The 24,525-nt window shown below is 31.8% G+C and overlaps 1 non-coding gene across 1 annotated transcript; it reads right to left on the bottom strand.

The window, feature by feature from the left end:
• Positions 1-23,854: 23,854 nt before the first annotated feature.
• LOC113919044 lies at positions 23,855-23,961 on the bottom strand. Its single transcript, XR_003518787.1, has one exon. It is a non-coding gene; the product is annotated as a U6 spliceosomal RNA (small nuclear RNA).
• Positions 23,962-24,525: the final 564 nt, after the last annotated feature.

Raw genomic sequence — 24,525 nt, 5'->3', positions numbered from 1 at the left:
GTGGGGCTTGATCTCAAGGTCCTAGGATCATGACTTGAGCTGAAGGCAGATGTTTAACCAACTGAGCCACCCAGGTGCCCCTCAGTTTTGTTTCTTTTTATGTAACATTTTTTTATGTTATTTATATAACATTTTCCCCTATAGAATCTTTCTTTTTTTCCTTGTGGTATATGAATATTATAAATATGAGACCAGGATTTTTAAAACTAATGTTCCTTTTTTATTCTTGATATCTTTAAAACCTCTACAAGGAATGAAAACTCTTGATTCTTTCACCTTAAAGACATCTCTTCCTGGTATGATTAATTCCAATATACAGAGGGAGTGTCTCATTAGCCTAAAAACACTCATTATAGGTTGCCAAAGTTTGCATCTCAACAGACTTCTTGAATGCAAACATATTCCAAGAGCAGAGCATGAGCAGGGAGGAGGGACAGAAGAAGGGAGACAAACAGGCTCCCCGCTGAGCAGGGAGCTAGACGCAGGGCTCATCCCAGGGTCTGGAATCATGACCTGAGCAGAAGGCAGACGCTTAACTGACTGAGCCACCTAGGTGCCCCAATATGGTCGTTTTTCTTTATTAGGTAAAAATGTGCTGTGAGGAAATACCTGAGTACATTTGGCTATGATAATTGATTTTGGTGTCCTATCATTATCAACACATATTTGTTAAGTTATTCAATGTTTAATATGTTGTAAATAACTATACATGTTTTAATGTCCTTAAGACATGAAGTAAATTTAGTTAAAAGACAAAGATTTATGCCAGTTGGACACATATTAAGCTAGAGTATGATTAAAGAACTTGTTAAATTTTGCAAATCTGAATCAATGCAATACCTACTTTGATTCATTGAAATGGTAAAAAGAATTACCTAGAAATTACATAAAAGTTGCACCCAATGATTTTAGATTATAAATAGTTTTTTAAATTGTGTAAACAACATTAACTGACTTGAAGTTTATACAGTGTTTTAGAGAATGGTTTAATTACATGTATAATCTGTTAACCTTTCCCATTTCTACGCATTATATACACATTTTATCTCTTTATTTTTGACCTTTCAATTGCCTTTTTTCCCCACACTTGTAAAATATTATTAATTGCTTTGGGGTATCTGAAGATCAAAATCATATCCTCTCTTAAATTAATCATTGCACAGAATTTTAGGAATAAATTCTAGTCTTCCCTTCTTGTGAAAGAATAATATTAAGAGAAGTTTATCTTTTTTCCTGTGAAAAGTGGATATCTTATAAAATACTTAGTGTGAAATGAACGGAGTCCATTAACATGATATTTTAAATGTTTCTTTTGGAAAGTTCCTTTAAAAGACATACTTTTCTAATGGCCCAAAATGAAAACTGAACACCAAAGTTGACAGAAAAAGAAAGTTCTAGTTGAGACTCCTAGTCAGTACTGTTTAAATTCCTGAAACATGTAAACTCCTTACTATTTTGTAATAAAATATTATTTTTAAAGTATGTATCATACCAAAACCCAAGTAGAAGTCCTGGTGAAGTAATCACATCTCATTTATTTGCATATAAATAATATTTATAGAATCTTTAAAATTGGATCCACCTAGTGATCATTTAATACGTTTATATCCTTTGTTGAATTTAGCCAACTGTTCCTAAAAAGTGAAGAATCAAACTTAACCTAACAAAGGTTATATGATGAAATGTATCAAGCCAATCTTCTGCCAGAAATAATTCAATTTCTTCTTTTATTTCCATTAATGAGTACAGGAAGATTCTGTCACAAACGCATGCCAGAAAAGGACTGTTCTTCCTTGTGATTTTTTCATCCAACAATTATAACAGAGTCCCTAATATCAGGAAGTCTAACCAGTTAGTCACCTATTTGTAAATACTCAACTGAGAGCTGTGAGCACAAATGTAAGGTGACTTTAAAAGTGCTAATTCGTGGACCTCTTTCTAAAGTTCTTGAATACATTTACTGCGTATAAGAAAATTGTTCTGTCAATATTCTCCACAGTTAAAGCTCATTATAGTACATCTATATAAAATAAAGCGAATATAACAATTATCTTTCCCTTTTTTAACTATCTCTTCAGAACTAGATAAACCTAACATTCAAACCCAGAACAACTCATTCCATTTTTGTGACCTTGGGCATAATTAGCATTTCTCATATCACTGGTCATCCAAAGAGTTAGAATAATTGCACACTTTTCATGGCTCTTGTGTGAATGAGATAATAAATGCAAAGACTTGGGGCGCCTGGGTGGCTCAGTCATTAAGCGTCTGCCTTCGGCTCAGGTCATGATCTTGGGGTCCTGGGATGGAGCCCTGCGTCAGGCTCCCTGCTCTTGGGGAAGCCTGCTGCTCCCTCTCCCACTTCCCCTGCTTGTGTTCCCTTTCTCGCTGCCTCCTTCTCTGTCAAATAAATAAATAAAATCTTTAAATAAATAAATAAATAAATGCAAAGACTTTCCATTGTACACACCTCAAATGGTAGGTATTATTTTGCTTTTAATTCAGTACTTGCTTTTGTCTATATCATTAAAATAAAACACCTTCATTGCATAAGTAATTACTTGGAAGAGCATAGCCCAAGAAGTGATGGATTTGTGTTTCAAAATGCTAAAGAATATTAGTGTTTAAAGTATGAATCTTTAAAAATTACATTAGTGTAAATTTGTCTTGTTAGGAAAGATGTTATTTTTTGATTCTATGTTATAGAAAGCCTAAAATGAGGACCTTAAAAGAGTGAGGGTAGTCAAGTTATATTTAGCTTTCCTAGCTGATTTTAAATGCACACTGATTGCAGGAACAACAAAAATAATTCCTGCAATTAAATGGGTTGCCAACTTGATAAGTACCTGTATACATTTAGTGGGATTCAAGGTTCTAGAATAGATTATAGAAACTTAACTATATAGGAACAGCTAAAAATTGTGTATTTGCAATCAACATCTCTTCTAAATGATGAAAAGAAAAAATATATCATTTACCTTTTTCTGAATTTCTGAAGTTTTTTTTCCAATAGGCTTTGTATACTTTATATAATGTTACCAGTGTATAGCACTATGCAACTGAAATCATATTTTCTATCAGAAAAAAACAAAGGAGAACCCATTCTCTAAATAATTTTTGTGATTAACATTTTCATGAGCAGAGTCAGAATGAATCAAACAAATCAGTATCTTTATTTTAAATATTTAAAAATAGATATTAGAACTAACAGTCTAGTTGGGCATTCTCTATAATAGGTAGTGACCTGAAAAAATGCATGCAAATCATAATATACATTGGTCGGTTGCATTCTTTCATAAAGAAAATAAACTTTATAGCTGAGTGGTGCTTTGTAAGTAAAGCAAGAAAAAAGCCATGGCATATAAGTTCCTCCGATGAAGTAATTTTAAGTGAAAAAATCTTCAGTGAATTTAGACTTACTACATATTTGAATCTACAATACTGCCCACTTGATGGTGCTCTTTGGTTTATGGTTTCTTTGTAGATTTTGAAAGTTACTACCTCCTTGCCAGTTCATTTATCTACCTCTATCTCTCCCTCCATGAGCTAAAATCTGCTACAAGTGCTCAGTATTGTCTATTTATCTTTTTCTTTTGTATTTGTTCTTGTATACACCAGGAAGAAAGCTGTATCTTTATGAATACTATAACAGAAGAGATCAAGTATTTTTGTCTCTCCTTTGGCACACTTTTTTCATATTTCAAAAAGAATCACTCTTAAATTGGGATTCAGACTTTGAAAGAAAACATGTTGTTGAAATATAAAGCCACAATGTTTCTAAGTGTTAGGCAATATTTATACATTGCTTTCTTTAATTGCATGGTGTGATGGGAAGTCTAAGATAGACCCAGGGCTCACTTAGTGGGCTTAAGTGGCACATATACAAACCTCAGTAACTCATAGATGAGGACTGCTCAAATTCATAATTTTTTTACCATTTTCCCAGAAAGATGTGTGGCCAAGTGTGTGAATGACCATGAGGGAATATGAATATTTTTTAACAGAGATACATCTGGAAGTAATTTTATGACCCTAGTGAAGTGGTACAAAAGTTGATGGACAGATAGACTGATGGAAATTTGACAAATGGTTGGTAGAGATTATTTTTAAAAGGGAGAGAAGAAAAGAAAAAAAGCAAGAAGGAGGATCGAGAAAGGGAGAAGTAAAGGAGGCTTGGTTGTGGAGATTTCAACCTCCTAACCAACTGACATTCTTTTCTTTTTGTCCCTTTTTGGAATCACTTATTCATAGTAATTTTTATCCTCTGATTATGCCTATTGTGGTAACTGGCTATAGCTTTCATTGCTTTCTGAGTTCCTGCTCTGCTCTTCTGCCCACAAATTTATTCCATATGTCAAGAATTGAACATATCACAATTTTCTGAAGTCCTAGGATCCCAGTTACATCTTTGCTCATTTTTCAAATACTGACTTTGCTAAAAGAGGATATAGCAGAAATAGTGATACACAGTATATTTTCATTAACATACATGGAATGTGAGGAGCTAATTAAGATGCTGATTGATCCTAATGTCTTATTGAGCTCATTTCACTTTTAATGTCTATTTGTTATTTTCTCAGAATTTGATTATAGAGCAATGGAACAAAGTAGAGAGATAAATAATAAAATATCTCAGGATTTATATTATGATAAAGATAAAATTTCAATTTAGTGAACAAGGAACTATTCCATAAATTAGTATGCTTTCCCAATTGGCTTTTAATGGAGCAAAATTTATTAGTAGAGAAGTTGATACTGGACTAGTCAATGTGAACATGGTGTGATACTTCTTTCCAGTTCTTTATCTTTACACACCCAGCTCTATCTTTTATTAAACTGAAATTGGAGCCCATAGAGACAGTTATTATTTTATATTTTTAACTCAACATTCTACTTTGAATTCTCTTTCCTTGTATGACAATTTTATAAGTTCTTAATCTATGTAATTTCTTTTCAGAATTTGACATGATTTATCACTCTCTTCCATTATATGCTGTTACAAAACAATTCTCTCTTGGTTTTCCCTCTATCATTCTGAGCGCCTATTTCTATTCACTTTCACATCCTTCTCCTTTTCTAGCAAGTATTGTGGATTTTGTGTTTCCTCAGTTCTTAAAACGCTAGAATCTCTCCTTGAATGACTTTATCCAGCATCATGTCTTTAATTACCACCTCCATGTCAGTGAATACTTAAACTGCTTCCAGAGTAGTTCCATATAGAACTTCTGTGTACTTGCTCAAAACTGAACTCCATTTTCCTGAAAAACAATTATCGTCTTCTTCCTTCAATTTTCCCATTGCTTTGAAAATATACATATTTCCCATTGCTTTATGAGGTTTGAATTCTTCAGTATATCATATGAAGCTCTTCAAAATCTTGTTTCTGCCTGCTTCCCCAATTTTGATTCTTGCCATCTCCATTCTCCTTCTGTGTACAGTCTTATTATTCTACTTCAAATTCCCTGCATTTTTTTACATCTCTATGTATTTGTACATTCCTTTTTACACCCTGAACTGTTCCCTGACTTAGTTCATTAATAGTCTTATAATAAGTACTTACATACTTATCAGTTGACCCTGAACTAAATATGACAATACCCCAAGACTGAGTTAAAACTGATGTGCTACGGTGAGCGCTGTGAATTGTGCAAGACTGTTGAATCACAGATCTGTACTTCTGAAACAAATAACGCAACATATTTTAAGAAAAAAGAAAAAGAAGAAGATAACAGGAAAGGAAGGATGAAGGGGAGTAAGTCAGAGGGGGAGACGAACCATGAGAGATGATGGACTCTGAAAAACAAACTGAGGGTTCTAGAGGGGAGGGGGTGGGGGCAATGGGTTAGCCTGGTGATGGGTATTGAGGAGGGCACGTTCTGCATGGAGCACTGGGTGTTATGAACAAACAATGAATCATGGAACACTGCATCAAAAACTAATGATGTAATATATGGTGATTAACATAACAATAAAAAAATTAAAAAAAAACTGATCCTATCTGCTCATATAATATGCTACCCTTGCATTTATCTTAAGGATTATCACACTTTGATAATCATATATTTATCATATATGGTGTCATATATTTATTCATTTTGGTGTCCTTATTATCTCAAATTGTGCTCGGCAGAGATTAAATACACAGTCTTTTTTTGTGGTTTAATAAAGAGATTAATGAGTATTGTCTTATTTTCCCTAACCGGAGACGAGTACAATTTTTTTTAAACTAGTGGAAGAAAGAAATGTTGAATATTGACCATTTTGATTTTAAGTTTATTGTTTTGTCAATGCCCTCCAATATTTTATTGAGTTGTAGCTATTAACTCCTTAGAGCAGATTCCCTTCAGATAAATTAATGTGTGTATAATTTGCACTAAAATTATTCTGAAAGTTCATTGAGAAGTTACTTGAGTCAAAATCAGATATTTCATGGGCTAACTATGCAGATTTCTCAGTTGTCATGGTGCTGTTACTCTTTGTTTGTCATGCTTTAGGGAATAGAAAATGAGTAACCTAATCAAACATGTCTTTGTGTGCTAAGGCAATCTCAGAAATACTTCCTGTGGAAAACACTTGACTCTGTTTACAATAATATTTGTTTTATTTACAGTTAGTTCCACATATCTGGTAGAAATGTTGAGAGTGTTGAGAGCAGATAGGCTATTGTGGATCCTAATAAATGAGTGTTTAACCAAAGAAGTACTCTTCTACTTCTATCTAGTCTGTGGTGGAGAAACCCTGGGACAGGCTCCAGTGAAAGAAACTGATCAGCCTACATGTAAAGAAATCAGTATCAGGAAGAAAATGCTAAGTAACTGTGTTCTATTTTCCACTGAGTGCTAGAAAAGATTAATGTATAGTACAGACAATTTGAGATCATCATAAGGAAGGAATGGTTCATCAATCTGTATAATAAGTAAACCAAGAAAGATTATAGTATACACATAAGTATTGGTGCTTTTTAAAAAGGAAGTTATCTTAACAATAGGTTTTTCAGTTCAGTTTCAAGAGCAAATGAATAGATTAAATAATCATTTCATTTTTGTTATGAGTTAGCATTCACATAATTTACCATTTAGGCTTTCAATTAAATATCGAAGTGGAGTAGCATAAAACTTTTAAGTGAAACTGTTCTCTTTTCTTGACATCACAAATTACCTTTATTCCTATTAAATTAATAATTCAATTGTATTTCAAACCCATTCAACATAAAACTCCTTCTTATTGTGTTGACTTGGAAGAGCGTTGTGTCAGACAATGTCTATTCATCTTGAGTTTAAGAAACCTGGATTCTGGTAACAATTCTGTCACTGCACATGTAAGTTTTTCTGGCCTTTTTTTGTTGGCCTCTAAAAGATGAAACTGAACTATAGAATTATTGATTTCTTTTTCAGCATTAGGATTACAATCTATTTAAAAAAATTTTTCCATATGCCAAAAAAAATTTTAAGAAACCTCTCAAGAACTCACATTTTAGTGTTTAACACTAAAAAATATATGTATCTCATTTAATGCTGATGACAAATAAATAAGGCATAGGCATTATTATTTCAGTTGTCAGGTGGAAAAAAAACTCAGTGTGGTTCAAAAACTTACTCTAAATCAAGCAAGTAGTAATAAAAGAAATCAGGATTTGAATTCAAGAAACTTGAAACACATAAATTCATTTTTTAGCTTATAAAACAAAATTTTCTCTGTTTCAAAATTCTGTAATTTTGTTTTATTCTAGTATGTTGTATCTAATTTCACTGTTTATTTCTTATATAAATAATTTACTGTTTTTAAAATTATTGTTAATTTTCTATATGAGTAATTTCACATGGTAGAACTTTCCAGTAGGTTTACAAGTAATACAAAAAAATCTGGAAGCTACAAGATTTCTGGTTATCTTAAAAATTGCTCATGATGCTCATTCTTCATGCCTGATTTTTCGTTTTTCAACTCTTAATGCTGGGTTTCCTGCCTATAAAAAGTCCTGCTTGTATGTGCCAAATATCCTACTAGCCTCTTCAGTATACACAATTGTGGAAACCACTACATAAACACCCAAGGGAAAACAGTTGTTAACTCCCATGTTCTTTGGAGTCAACAAGTGCAACTTTTTAATTGTTCATCCAGTGTACTTGAATAAAAACAAATTTTACTTTTTTACCAGAGACATCAGGAATTTTTCTCCATGTCACTGTATTGCATAAATTACACAAGTCATCAAAGCAAGTGACAAATTTTTCATGTGATTATGGAGAATCTTGCCTTCTACGTTAGCATTTGTCTAAGCGTCAATACAACGTTACTGTCTGACATGTTCTTTCAAACACAGGTATTCTGTATTCTTGTTCTACACTGTTAATTGCTACAAGTAAGTTCATTGTTTGGATGCCAGAGAACCAGTGTTAAAAGTTTATTTTTTAAATGGAAATTCTAAATATTTATAAAAATTCAAGAAAAGAAAAATACTGAGTAAATTCAGAAATATATATACTTGAATGGAATTGTGTGGAGAATGCCAGCTCAAAACTGATTGAGTCATAAGAAATATATAATATTAGTTAAATGTATTTTCAAACTTTACACATTTATTTTTTCTTAAGTTTATTGTTATGTTAATCACCATACATTACATCATTAGTTTTTGATGCAGTGTTCCATGATTCAATTTTTGCGTATAACACCCAGTGCTCCATGCAGAACGTGCCCTCTTTAATACCCATCACCAGGCTAACCCATCCCCCCACCCCCTCCCCTCTAGAACCCTCAGTTTGTTTCTCAGAGTCCATCGTCTCTCCTGGTTCGTCTTCCCCTCCAAATTCCCCCAAACTTTACACATTTAAATAAAACTAGTTAGTGTGTTTAAATAATATTTTGCCTTAGATAAAACATACACCCGCGCAAACAGCTTGAGTTTTTTAACTAAATGGTAAAAATGACAGCTCTTTTTTTTTTTAATATTCTGTTTGTCCCCAAAATTAGTTCTTTGGGATTTTTAGGGGGGCAGTAAAAATAATATTTGTGAAATCAAATAACTTGGAAAGAAATATTAATGGTACACACAAACGAGTACCACATTGTGTGATTGGTTTACATAATTAGCCATGTTAATATTGATATTACATGATATATTTTAAGAGCATTATGTGTAATCTATGAAGGTAAAAAATACAAATGTATTTTTAAAATAAATGCATTCAGGTATTTTGAAATGCACTGTATTTTCACAAAGACATTTACCTTGATTGCTAGATCCCTTTTTAAAGTTATGAATCTATAGTAAATAAATCCGTAAAACAACAATGTAATTTCTTGAACTATTTTTTTATTTTATTAACCATAGTTCACCATATTGAATGGTTTAATATTTTTAAATTTTTTATTGTTATGTTAATCACCATACATTGCATCATTAGTTTTTGATGTAGTGTTTCATGAGTCATTGTTTGTGCATAACACCCAGTGCTCCACGCAGAATGTGCCCTCTTTAATACCCATCACCAGGTTAACCCATCCCCCCACCTCCTCCCCTCCAGAACCCTCAGTTTGTTTTTCAGAGTCTCTCATGGTTTGTCTCCCCCTCCAAATATGTAAAATCATATTAATTGGTGGGAAATCATTTAGAATTAAACCACAAATCATTGTCCTTACAAGAAAACATGCCTACTGGGAAAAAAAAAAGAAAAAAGAAAGCATGCTAGGTTATCACTCATAATTAAATCAAGTGAATATGTATGATACATGCATTTGGGGCAGTTGCTTGTAGATCTTCAAAATCAGTATTTTTAATCCAGCTTAATAGTATTTTAAGCAGTCTACCTCAAATCTTGAATAATAAATTTGTGGTTTTTCCATATACCACATTTTCCTTTTTGGAACACCAATGCCATTGCTAAGGTGCTTAAAATCATATATGGACTGTAAAACCATAAAATATGGCAATTTCTAATTAAATATACAAAACCACTACTGATATTTCAGAAAAGTCAAGAGTATGAATTTCAAACTAGGTCATATTTCAAAATGTTGTTTCATTGTGAATTTTTAAACAGTGAGTATATAACATTTTATTTTAGGCTGCAGTTTGAATACTTTAATGACCACCAACCCTTTAGGAATTATACAAAATATGTATCATTAAGTATTATGAAAAACAATCTTTAAAACTGACAATTTTGTTTGGGTTGCAAATTACTTTGTTAGGATGCTTTTTCCTGACAACTCTTAAGTAGGTTTTTTTTTTTTTTTTTTAATCTACAATTTTCTAAGGATAATTTCAAAGATCTAATAGTTTGAAAACACCAAAATCCTTCAGGAGGAGGAGTATGCCAAAATTAATTAAATTATAAAACTCAACACAGGGAAATAAAGCACGCTTTTTAATAAACAAAATAAACAAAAAATAATGCTGCCTATAAATGTTATGTGTCAGGTGGTTGTTTCAAAGTTCATTACACAGCAAATTGGACGTCCTTATTTTGGGCTGTATTTCCATCAGACAGCAGCAGCTCCAATTTATATGTGAGCTTTTATATTGTTGGTCTTAATAAGCATTATTCACTTCACCTTTGCCAACAGAATATCTTATAAGCTCATAAAATATACATTTTTAAAAAAATATTTCACTACCTTCTTGTGGTTTCCTTTTCAAATTGTGGATAGCCAGAGCCTCAGGAAATATAAGAATGAAATCGGCCTGCCATATTTTAGTCGTGTGAGGTATTTTTAAAAATGAACAAATGTCAATGCATCAAATTAAGAAGGTCAAAAGAAAAGGGAAGCCAATAATATTGACCAAATACATTATAATTCACTTTTGTAATATGTGTTTAGGAGTCAAAGATGTTTGTTACATAGGATATTATAAAAGAATAAAAATTCCCCTGCTAACAAAATTTTTACAACCTGCCTCCCAAGAGATCCCCAAATATAGGCGTTTTGCATGATGGAGAAACTGAACTCTTGTGACTATATGAAAACACGATGATATTTAGCCTTTATAACTTGAAAAGTGGATTAACAATGAAGCTCTGAGCATGATACTATTGGGGTGACGTGGCATTGGGGAGTGAGGGCTTCTGATTTTTGGCTATATATTAGCACTTCTGAGCCACTGTGATAACATGTCACATGCTGGGATAGGTCATTTACTAAATAGACTGTGAACTGAAAGAGCAAACATACATCCCAAATGTAAGCTGCTAGTCTCTTCTCACAATTAGGACCAAGAGTAGTTTAGACACATTTCAACTACTTGTAATTTACTTTTAATGTTGCACTTTTTTTTAAGAGCATTCATCTTCATCACCTGATTTATTTCGCATTTTGAGCTTGATCAAGAATGATCAGGTGTTTTAATACAGTGTAGATTTAAAGTAACACTCTAACAGCAATTAATAGAGTAGGAAATGTTATAAATTGAAAGTTTTATAGAAGTCTAATTCACAGATTTCAAGATAAATTCTCTTTGAATAATAACAAAATATACTTAATGATATTTTCAGTTTTTCATTTCTACTATATATAGAGAAAACTGAATCTCAACACTTTCCAGTAATCCTGAGACCCTTATATTTAATCATCATTTATTAAACAGGGAGATAGCTCCTGGTTTTGCCCTAATTTTTAACAGACTAAATCAAAAGAAGGTATACTCTTTGCCATATGTGTGTGTGTGTGTGTGTGTGTTTTGTTATATGTTTATCTCTGCGGTAATCAGAAAAGGCAGAAATAATCTTAGCGCATTCCTTGGCAACCAGTTATCTAAAAATACAGAAAAACATTTTTGTGCAATAGTTTCATCTATTACTTTGAACTGCTGTCTGCTTTAATATTTCATTTCCATGTGAACAAATTTTGAGCATATCAAAATGCTAATCAGTTGCCAGAATAATACAGCATTCCATGCAGAATCCCCTTCTGTGGGAGCAAACAGTAGGATCACCTTACATAACCTACAATAACATTTTCTCCCTAATTGGCAGAGTGTATCTGTCAGTTCCTCGTGTTTTCTTGCTGGTTAAAACTAACCTTTGTGCGGGCACCTGGGTGGCTCAGTCGGTTAAGCGACTGCCCTCAGCTCAGGTCATGATCCTGGAGTCCCTGGATCGAGTCCCGCATCAGGCTCCCTGCTCGGCGGGGAGTCTGCTTCTCCCTCTGACCCTCCCCCCCTCATATGCTCTCTCTCTCATATTCTCTCTCTCAAATGAATAAAATCTTAAAAAAAAAAAAAAAAACCTAACCTTTGTGCATAGTTTATTTGATCAATGAGCTCTCTATATGTACGCCTGGGTATTAAAATGATATATCTGTAGCTATTATTTTTCATAATTGATGTGACTCTATTAGCCCATTTGGAAAGAATTATAAGGTTGGTTGGTGATTTTAATGATCTTATAATCATTGTTCCTATACATGTATAATCAACTAGACACTAAAAACACAGACACAAGGGCTCTGAATAGTTTGATTTTATATTCACAAACTTTCTCTGAGTGACAATCACAAAAGTTGTTTGATGAATTAGTATTTAAAATGTGAAGACATTTCATACTCATGCTATTTAACTTCTGCTGTTTCCTGTAACTGTATTTTTCATTTATAAGTTAGGTGTTGAGCTTACAGTTTTACTGATCATAAATATGCTTAATGGAGGAAAACTATGGAAAAATGAAATAAAAAATTAAGATTCATAATCCCTCTTACTATTTCATAGATACAATTTTCAATATTCTGTGTTTTTGGCATTTGTATTTTTAAGTTAATTTATATCACATACACAATTTTCACATAGCATGAGAATTTGTGAAGTCATTACATTTTTTTCTTATATCACATATATTATATTAATATAACATTAATTTCAGTATTATAACATCTATTAGCAATACCCCTATTATTGAACATGTAATAGGTTTCAAATTTTCTTATTATAAATAATCCTGTTATAATCAGCTTTGTCCACGTATGCATGTTTGACTTTTTAAAAACAATTCATTACTAAGATAAACTGCTGGATCAAGATTGTTGCAATTTTAATGCTCTGGATGTATAATTATACTATCTGTACCAAGTCCATTCCTATTTATAGTCCCTCTATAAGTTCATGGAAAGGTCTGCTTGTTGTTGTGCATGATAAAAAATAAAATTTGTTTTAATAGTTGCTAAATTGGTAATTACCTCTTTTGATTCCCAGTGAAATTGAATACTTACATATCATTTGCTAAATATTTTACTCACCTGATTGTGAAAAGTGTCTGCATCCAATTTGCTAATTTTTTATTATCTTAGAATTTCAATTCATGTCTTTTTAAAAACACAATTTTTAATTTGTCCATTTGTAAAAATACTTTTATATTTTCTGTTTAAGTTTTTAGTATCGTTACAGATCTTTACAACGTGCGTTTGCTTAATTGCGCATTTTCTAATTTTTTTTTAGGATTCTCTTCCTAGAATTATCAATTTATCTAAATGTCCTCATTATGCTCTATTTATTTATCTACTTATTTAACAAATACTATTTGAGAGTTTATTATGTCATGCAATATGTTAGACACTGGACATAGAACATACCTACCATAAGGTTTTGTGACGGTGTGTGAATGAAATGATTATCTTTAAAGAATTCAAATTAGTCAGGTAGAGAGTAGGCACTGCATAAATGGAAAACATTATTATAGATTAAGGGATTAAATATAAATTAAAATTTCAATGTTTGAGAAAATATAACTTTTCTACTCTACACACATTGTTTGGATAATTTTATTATATTCTAAGTACTATTTATAATCTGACATCTGGAAATTCCAGTCTAGAAGCTTCACAAAGTCAGTATGTCTATTGTATGAATATTGGATTATATACTCTGTTTGCTTTATTTGGCTAACTATATTAAAGTCATCAGAAACTTCTCATGTTTGATCTAAGACCCCAGAGAAAATATATCACGAATCTTGCAATTAATATTTTGTTTCTTTAAGTTTTCCTTCTGTTTCATGAGGGAATTTGTTGCTTTGTTTCCGTAGCATGGTACACTTCCTTTGAACTTTTTTTTTTTTACATGTCCACTGATGTTTCTATATTTCCTAATCTTTAGAAAAAGGGATCTATATTTCCATATTATTAGGATTGTAATCAAATTCTATGTGAATTTATTCAAAATATTTATCCTCCAGAATAAAAGTGACAACTACACTTATCTAATTTTAGTTTGTTCACTCAAGGTTTACTTGCCTATGGAACATAAAGCCTGAGCAATTAGGAAGCCAATTCTGCAAAAGCCATTATACTGTCTTCCTGGGTGGTTTCTTTTAGACACATTATGTAAAGTAATTTAAGAGCCATTCCCAAATAAATCTTGGGAATGCTTTATTCCCTCAGATTGTCCCATGTGCTTCCTTTGCCATCAGTTTTTGATCCCTCAGGCCAAAATAACAATTTCTGGTGGAAGGTAGAGAAGTAGATACAGGGAAAATCATTTCATGGTTGGAGAAACCTCTTAAACCAAGACATTTGGTAGTTTGCCTATAAGTAGCTATCTTATGACCTCTCTTCCTTCTTTATTATTACTAATATTGTTGTTGCTGTTGTTGTTGCCACCACTTTGGATAGAATTTGTTGTTGCTATATTTTTCAATGTCTTATTTTACTTTTTCTTAAATTTTATTCACAAAGCTAATGGGGGTGGTAGCTTTTTGTTTAATAGTTTTATTGGGTTATATTTAATATACAAATCCCTGTACATATTCTAATTGTAAAATTTGATTTTTTGAAATATGTATAAACCATAAAGCCATCACTAAATTCAAGATAATAAATATGTCCAACACCCCCAAAAGCTTCCTCACATTTCTTTGTAATCCTTCTTACCCCTCCTTACTATCCGCCCCTACTCTCCAGCCCTAGGTAACCACCAATCACTGATCTGCTTTCTGTAATTATACATTATTCTATATTTTCTAGAGTTTTACATACATGGAATCACAGGGTATGTACTCTTTGTTTTTTGTGGTTTTTTTTGAAGGGGGTAAGGCTGAACTGCTTTCCTCAGTGTATTCTGAGATTTATCCATGTTGTTTCATATATCAATAGTTCATTCATTTCTTTGCTGTGTAGTATACCATTGTATATATATACCACAATTTGTTTATATTTTCTCCTGTAGATGAACATTTTGGTTGTTTCTAGTTTGGGGCTAATGCAAATGAAATTCTAATGAACACTCATTGCCTTTGAATGGATATATGCTTTAATTTGTCTTGGAGAAATACCTTTGTTTGTTATCATGTGAATTTTATGATAGGTAGATTTTTTTAAATCTTAAGAAACTGCCAAATTTTATCCAAAGTGGTAGTATTATTTTATATTCTCATTCCACTATATGGAAATAGCTGTTACTCCACAGTACTGCATTTGTGATGAAGTCTTTAAGACAATCTAGTAAGTATTGAGTGTTAATCCCTTGTGATTTCAATTTATATTTTCTTAATGCTAATGATGTTGAATATATTTTTATGAGTTTGTCATCTTTCATAAATCATCCATTCTTTCATAAATTATATGTTCAAATTTTAGCCCACTTACTTGAGTTTTCTTATTATTGAGTTTACGGAATGCCCTGTACATTCTAGATACAAGTTCGGATAAGATATGATTTGCAAATATTTTTCCCAGTCTTCTTTTTGCAGAACAACATTTTTAATTTTCATGAAGTCAAATTATCAAATTTTCTTTTGTGGATTATGCTTTTGATGACATAGCTAAGAATTCTTTGACTAAAACAAAGCCAAAAAAATGTTTTCTTCTAGAAGTTTTATAGCTTTAGATTTTACATTTGGGTTTATCATTCATTTAATAATTATTAAAATAGAATAAATTAATTAATGTAATTTAATGATTTATTATAATAAATAAATATTTATTATTTGTATATGAATATGCATATAAATATGTATATTATTTGTATGAGGTATGTGTCAAAGTTTATTCATGTGTGGATGTCCAATTTGTCCAGTACTATTTGTTGAAATGACTATTTTTCCACTGAATTGCCTTCACACCTTTGTGAAGATCATTTGTCCTTATAGGGGTCTATTTATGGACTCTGTTTTGTTCTATTGATTTATTCTTCTAGACAGACCTATCTATGACATCTAGAAAATTAAAACATTCTATTTTAAGTATGCAAATAAAGCCATTGTTTAGTTTCTACCAATTTATCAAGTATGTCTATTTCCATCATAAGATAATACTGAAATTTTAGTATTAGAAATAAAATAATAGTATTTGCAGTAATGCCCAGTAACAACAACTTTAAAGTGTTGAGACAACTATATTTGTTTAAAATCTATATATTTAAGTATTTCTCCTCCCTATGGTTTTCCAGGTAATTTCTAGTTTACTTTATACAAAATTCAGAAGCTCTCGTTCTTCCTGGCAATTTTATTCATGTTTTACTGAACAGAAACTCTCTAAAAGATTTTGCATTGATTTTTAAATGATTTTACTCTCACAGAAGATCCTTAATGGCTATGGCCTTGTGCTTTCACGGAAGACCTTTCATCACCTTATGTACTTTGTTGTTCACTTAGATCTGAATCTGCTGATTTTTTAATGTGTTCTAATCATAACCTTCAGGCAATGTGAGCAAAAATGTTTGGTAATTAGGTCCCTCAATAGGAAGTAAGTTCCATGCTGAACTTCCAAATGACTACCCTATTATAATTTTGTAAATCTTGCTTGAAATAATATGTTAGTAGGTACCACTTTAAACTATATTTTACTTTCAAAGATTTAAATTTAGATTAAAAATAGTCAATATATTTTGAATCTCACCATACTAAAACATTCAATTTGGATAGTTGGGGGCTAAAGTTAATAATTTTATATTGTGATATTTCACATGTATGTGGTAAATCGCTCCATGGCAATATAATAACAATAATATGTTCCTATGAGAAAAGACAAGAAATAATCATTGCTTTTGATTTCTCCCTTATGCTGGTAACACAAATTACTCATAATCTAAACAAGCCATTTGAATATATGCATATTGATGCCATCATTAACTTTGTAACTTTCTTATGAAACATTCCTTATTTTTAAGAGAAAGAACACCTACATAGAAATAAGATTTTAAAGGACTTGTTTTTGTTATATTTTAGGAATCATTTGATTAATTTTAATAGCAATTAATATGGATTTGATGACCAAATTGTGTGTGTATAAAGAGGTTATTTTACCTTCCTGCAATTACATTTTTTATTTTAAATATGTATAAATATAGATGTATTCTTCTCATATATGTAATCAAAGTCCTCCCATTTACTGCAAGGGTCTCTCATTTCAGTTAATAGCTGGAAATATTCCTAATTATCATTCAGAAAATAATTTGCAGTTAAATATTTATCTACACTTAGAAATTGCATATTTAGACATTTTCTTCAGTTGTCAAATAAGTAGAACTTTAACATCACTACAACCAAAATATATCCATTGTTAAATTCAGAATTATGATTTAAAAACCACTAGAAAACTGAGGTCAACAGTTCACATGTGATTCAACCATCTACAAGCTTTTTGAACTAAGGTAGATCACTTTTCCTTTCCATGTTTTTGTTTTAGTAAAGCTGTTCATACGTAAGTAAGGCTGAAATGTAAAGTCCTCAGGATTTGTAAGTCATTAATTAAAATTTTGTTTCTTGCCCTTTTTTCCATTGCTCTTAATAATATACTGAGAACATAAAGTTACACATACAGAAGTTTCTAAAACCATAAGTAGAAACAAAGCCTCTAAAATCTTATGGTCAAGTTATGAATGTAAATGATGCTGAACAAAAAATTTCATCCTGATAAGATATTTTTGACTGTTCTTTATTTTCAATTTATAAAATTCTCTCCTTCATATGCAAAAGTGCTTCTTAAAATTTATTTATATAAAATATCTGAAAATTGAAGATATATCATCTGATATGTCTAAATGAGGATTAATTTTAATGCACTTGGATTATTAAGTTTTCTTACAATTCTGGTTCTAGAGGTTGCAGGCTACTCTAGCCTATCAGAAAAAAAAAAAAAAAGTAAGCAAATGTAAGGAACCCAGTTCTCTTAGATCGTATTTCACTTGTGGGAATGACTAATTATTAGCAGACAAAATTTGCAGAGGTATTAGTTTCAATGACTTTAATGAAAAAGATCATTTTTTTCAATATTTTTTCTTACATTATTTTGGATGCACACTACCCTGTAGTGAGAAGTTAATAAATAGGTTGGAAGGAGAGGTAGGAAAGGTCGGTACATATAGGCATATTTTGCTTTTGCAGAAATTTAAGAATAATTCCAATTTAGAGCATGCAATTTTACTTTACTGACGATGTTTGTCTTTCTGTTTGTTTTGTTTTGTTTTTCACTGAACAACTTCAAAACAAATATATTTAGATGAAAATAACTTGAAACCACTCATGAAAGAGTTAGAGCAATGCTTAAAGTGTATCATTATAACATGGCATATTAGCTGATTCTTTAGCTGAATAGAAATGAAGGAAAAATGAGGCTGACTTTGCAATTTAGGAGTAAATACCTCTCAAGATAACATTTCAGATAAAAAAGTAGTAAGATCTGAATTATTACCATCATAATTCAAATTCAAATTTATTTCCAACATTTTCAGCACTTTTGTTTTTATGTTTATAAGTAGTTCCATGAGGATAGAAAAAGACTTGCAAGGTAAAAAAGCTCTACTTTAGTACAAGTTAACAACTTAAACTTAATCCTAATGCTGCATTTTATACTTATTAATGGATACACTTATTTCAAACCATGACATAATGTTAGTGTATGGGGTTTTTTAACTTCCATTTTAATATTTCATCACTATAATTTTTATTTGTTCCAGTACAGTAAAAATTATCTAGAGAGGACTTAGCTTCAAATTATATAAATTATATAACATCTATTTTTGCCACATTGAATTAAATGCATATTTAAGTTTAGAAATTAATATTTGGCCCAGAATTAAACCACCCTCTTATTCTGTGTGTGATACTGCTAACTAAATAAATGGGTCAGATGTGCTTTCCCTTGGGGTTGTTAGACTTGCTTGTCTACTTAATATCCATGCAATAACCTGCGGCTTGGTGTGTTATTTTAAAAAGTATAATACCATTTCTTGACTTTTTTCCATAATATGCTTAAATACTCCTTAATTCTGTTCATTTTGAAACTGTTTTTTATTGAATGCCTGTGAAATTCAAAGAAGTTTTTTTTTAATTTGACTTCATACTTTTAAAAATAACAGTGACAACAATAAATTTGTCTAAAGATGTGCATCTTTTGCCAATTATAAGAGAAATTATTTTATAGAAAATTTATATCCAATAGTACACTTTTATAATTTTACCTTATGTAGAAAAAAAGAAAAATCACCATAAAAGAATCCCCACAATAAACCATATAATATAATGTACAATATAGCTATAGGAGAATTCTAAACAAGTACTGATATATGTATATATATAAATATATATTTATTTATATAGATGTATAGATATATAAATATATATCTCCCTAAAAGCCACTATAACTTTGTAAACTTATAAACAATAGTACCGTTCTTATAACTAGATGTAGCATATTATATGTCACTATCTGTCAGGTATATATGGATAAAAAGTTAATGAAAATAAATACAACTCCTAGAACTTCCTGAATTATTCAGAATTAACTGAGAAGATGCAAACTGCGTAATGCTTTCCCCAGTGTGGATAATGCATCATGATCAATAAGCAAATACTGTCCTTAACTTAAAACCAAATTTAAGAATGCATTATTAAAGAAGCATAAAATATGCAAACATGCACATCTGATGACATTTGCACTATGATAGAAAATGTAGCTTCTTAATTCTACAATTTTAGGCAATATAATGCTTGAAATATTGCATGTGGAAGAACTTTGCCATAAGAAAGAAAAGTAAATATGGGGTACCTGGGTGGCTCAGTTAGTTAAGTGTCCAACTCTTGATTTTGGCTCAAGTCATGATATCAGGATCTGAGATTAAGCCCTGCATCGGGCTCCACATTGGGCAGGGTTTCTCTGTTTAGGATTCTCTCTCTCTCCCTCTCCCCCTGCCCTTCTCCCACTCCCCCCATACCCGTGCCACTCGCATGCTTTCTCTCTGTCAAAGAAAAAGGAAGGAAAGAAGGAAGGAAGGAAGGAAGGAAGGAAGGAAGGAAGGAAGGAAGGAAGGAGAAAGGAAGGAAAAGAAAGAGAGAAAGGTAAATAATTTAACTATTTGACAATTGTGTCACATTGCTAAGGGTTCAATATCTGATCTGGTTTCTTATCTTCATCAAGCCTATTCAGAAAATAAGTAAGCAAATAAAAAATGAGCATTCCTTTCTATACCAAGTATCCATAATGGAAAGTTTACCACCTACCTTAACAATTTACACAGATTTATAAAACTAAGTTTATTTAATTAATCTTGCTCATTAAACTTTCTTGTTTGGTCTCCATATTTACTGGTTTAAAACTTCAAAAGAAACACTTATATTTAGTTTCCATTTTTAAAGAGTTTGAAAAATGCAAACTCATAAATTATGTACACTGAACAATTTACATCATTTTGAATGTTTAAAAATTGGATTAGAATGTACATACACAAATAGGTTTAATTTTAAAATCCCTTAAATTTTTATTTAAAAAATTTACTAGTTTCAAGCATTTTATCTTAGTTTAATGAAATAATTTACAAGAGAAATTAATTCATTTTCAGTAAAATTCAAATTACTAATGTACCAATTAAAAACATAGAGCGGTGCCTCATTGGCTCAGTTTTTAAGCATCTGCCTTCTGCTCAGGTCATGATCCTGGGGTGCTGGGATCGAGCCCCGCATTGGGCTCCCTGCTCAGCAGGAAGCCTGCTTCTCCCTCTCCCTCTCCCACTCCCCCTGCTTGTATTCTTTCTCTCGCTGTGTCTCTGTCAAATAAATAAATAAAACCTTAAAAAAAAAACATAGAAATATCTTAGCTTTCCAAAATAGAAATCTAAGAAAGGCAAAAAAAAAAAAAAAATTCATTTAAATGTGGACAATAGAAAGGTGGTTGCATCTATTTGCAGAGGGTCATTCCCCTCAATCCCTGAATACTTTGGCTCTTGACTTACTGTTCCTCTCTCCAGCCCTACTAACTATTATAATTATTAGAATTTCAATTTCCTTGCAAGTGTTCTTTCCAATAACCTTAAGCTTCTCTTCTGTAATGAATTTATTCTCCATCTTGACTTGGTTACTAATTCCTATGGATATTCCACTGATCTTCTTACCTACAACTCTATAATCTCAATTTTGAATCCCACACTGTATACCATCTTTTTGCATCTCACTGCCTATAGTAACCCTAATCTTATGCCTGTTGAACCCTACAGGGATTTCAATCCAACTTCTTCCATCTACCTACCTTCTCCCACCATGTGGTGCTCCCTCTCTCAGAAACTTATTCCCCCCCCACCCAACTAAAAGTCCAAGTCCCATCATTATAATCATTCTCCTGTAGGTATACTCAATTCTTTTGTCTTCTTTCACAATTTGCCTAGAAATAACTGGGCCCAGTTTGTCCAACTTTCTGCTTTCTTTGAGATGTGAATGCACAGATGAGTGCGGTTGGAGAGAAACATGTAGTCATATTGACTCTTGTCCCTTTAAAATTAAAAGCCTTCATCTGAGCGCTCTTAATGTTTTTTTCATAAATCATACTGCCTTTCCTTTGTTCATTCACTATCTTACTCCCCCCTATAAATCTCAAATCTTTTATCTAAAAGCCTAAGTCAAAAGGCTGTGGAAACTAAGAGATTTTTATATCTCATCTGATTATGAGAATTGACCTGACCTGACCAATTCATTTGGCCTCAAAACTTTACTGAAGTATAGCTATTTATATTGTTTATTCTAATTAGTGTGAATATTCATATATTTCCCTACAGGTATATTAATGTTTTGATTACAAGGTGTTACTTAAGACTTTATTGGGGTTTTTCCTAATACATAAAGTATATATCATGGTATTACCTGCCTATAATCTGAAAAACATTATTTTATATGTTACTTTATAACATATCTGGCTACAAAGGTCTTGGGTAAGAATTATGGATCTTGTATTTGTTTCCACAATACATTCTATCTCTATGAAGGAAATCATGACTATATCAAGATCTGTGTCCCTCTTGTATAGTATAAGGGCAAATATAAATTAAAAATAAGAGGCTTAATTCTCCCTGTTAAAAATAAGGGAAGAAACCTCTCTCCCTCCCCCAACCTCCCACCTTTTCTTACAAGGCTTACTTTAGAACACTTTTCTCTTTGTCTCTTTAAAATGCACATAAGTCTTTTTAAAAGCTAAATAAGCCAATTGCCGGCTAGATGACACAATAATGTCTTTCTCAAGGACCTGGGAGCCATCTCTTTGAAATACCATCGTCAAGTAAGATAGCATCGCTATCTTCCAGTTTCTGTTGGAGGGTAGAAGCCTTAAGTCAGTGGGTACCTCATGCTAAATTGCCAAAGCACCTCTTTTCGTAAAAATATTACTGTTTATTTTTCCTTTGGAAAAATACAATTAGCAAACACAGATGGCCAGCCCAGTTAGCAGGTGAGTCTAGGAAGAAAGATGTGTGACAAATGGTGCTGTCAAGTCCTCTTATTTAAGGACTAGTTACCAATTATTATGAGAACATGTATGCCATAGGCTTCTATCTGCTTGGCAATATAAAAGGGTAAGATTTCTTTCTGGTTTAAAACCTATTCTATAATAAAGCTGTTTTCTTTCTCTTCCACTTTTGTGGAAAGGTTTTCTGGGGTGGCCAAAGATTTTGTTTTTAATGATATTCCCCAACAGTAACTCCATCTAACTTGCTTATTCAAAGACACTGCCTCAGAAATTCTTTCCTCTCTTTCATGCATTTTAAAACATTTTCCTTAATTGAGCTTTCTCATTAGCTGGAATTTCTTCCATCCCGACCTTACGCCTCCTTCAAAAATGATCTATCTTTCTACTATTATCTTTTTTTCAAAATCAGACAAGCTCCTCCTGTATGGCATTTCTAGTTGACACTCTAATTAGCTTTTTATATCCATATAAAGAGAAATATCCATATTTACAGAAATGTCCATTTAAATATAAAGTGTACATGTATAAACTGTTTCAGAATCACTAACTGATACCATACTTACATGGAAATCCATGAACTGAAATTCAATACTTAATAGTGGTTTTAGTTTAAATATACAGTGAAGCGTACACATATTATTTGTACAATTTGATGAGTTTTGACAAATGCATACTCTTGTGTAACCAGACCCTATTAAGATAGAGAATATAACCGTAATCCCCCAAAGTGCCCTCATTCTCTTCCCAGTCAACACTCTTATACCCAAGGCAACCATTTTGCTATTTTTATCATATTAGTTGCCATATATTAGATATATAAAAAATGACACCTTTTTATGGCCATATATTTTCATTTCTCTTGGATAAATACCTAGAAGTAGAATCCTTATGCCATGGAACAGCTGTATATTTGTCTTTATAATACATTGCCAAAGCACTTTCCATTGTGCTATATCATTTTACACACCCACCACATAAGAGTTCTAATTACTCTTCCTACTTGGCAGCATTTGGTGTCTCAGACATTTAAATTTCAGCCAAACTTTTAGTTCTGTAGGGCAATTTTATCATGATTTTAACCTGATTTTCCTTAATGACAAATGCTCATTTTCTTATTTGGTTTTCTCTCTCTCTCTCTCTTTTTATTTTTACTCCCATTTTATATCCCCCTTTGTAAAGTATCCAAGAGTTTTGCTCATTTTCTTCTAATATGGAATGCTCCATGAATTTGCATATCATCCTTGCACAGAGGCCATGCTAATCTTCTCTATAGTGTTCCAATTTTAATATATGTGCTTGCAAAGTGGGCACTTGGTCTTATTTTTTTTAAGATTTTATCTATTTATTTTAGAAACAGACAGAAATAGAGAGACTGAGCAGTGGGAGGAGCAGGGAGAAGGAGAAGCAGAATCTGCATTGAGCCCAGAGCCCCACAGGGGCTTGATCCCACAACCCTGAGAGCATGACCCGAGCAAAATCAAGATTCAGATATTGAACCACTTAACCAACTGAGCCTCTCAGGAGCCCATGTACTTGCTCTTTTTATTTATTGGCTTATTTGTCCTTTTATTGTCACATAGGATTTTTATGTATTTGATTTGTTTTTTGTAAGCTATACATTTTACAAATAATTTCTTCTAGGTTGTGGTTTACTTACTGATTTTTTAACAGTGTTATGTGGCAATAGCATTTTTTAAATTTAATGATGTCTGATTTTTTTATTTACTCCTTTAAATTTTTTTAAGGTGCATTTGACTCTTGTCTAAAAAATATTTGCCTGTTCCCAAGTCATGAAGGTATTCTCCTGTGTTTTATGAGATTTGTAGTTTTTGCTTTTTAGGTTTCAGTATATGATCTACCACAAATTAAGTTTTG

Source organism: Zalophus californianus, chromosome 1 (genome assembly GCF_009762305.2).
Source record: "Zalophus californianus isolate mZalCal1 chromosome 1, mZalCal1.pri.v2, whole genome shotgun sequence".
Classification (NCBI taxonomy): domain Eukaryota; kingdom Metazoa; phylum Chordata; class Mammalia; order Carnivora; family Otariidae; genus Zalophus; species Zalophus californianus.
The sequence above is the reverse complement of the archived record's forward strand: the minus strand, read 5'-3'. Positions and strand labels throughout refer to the sequence as shown.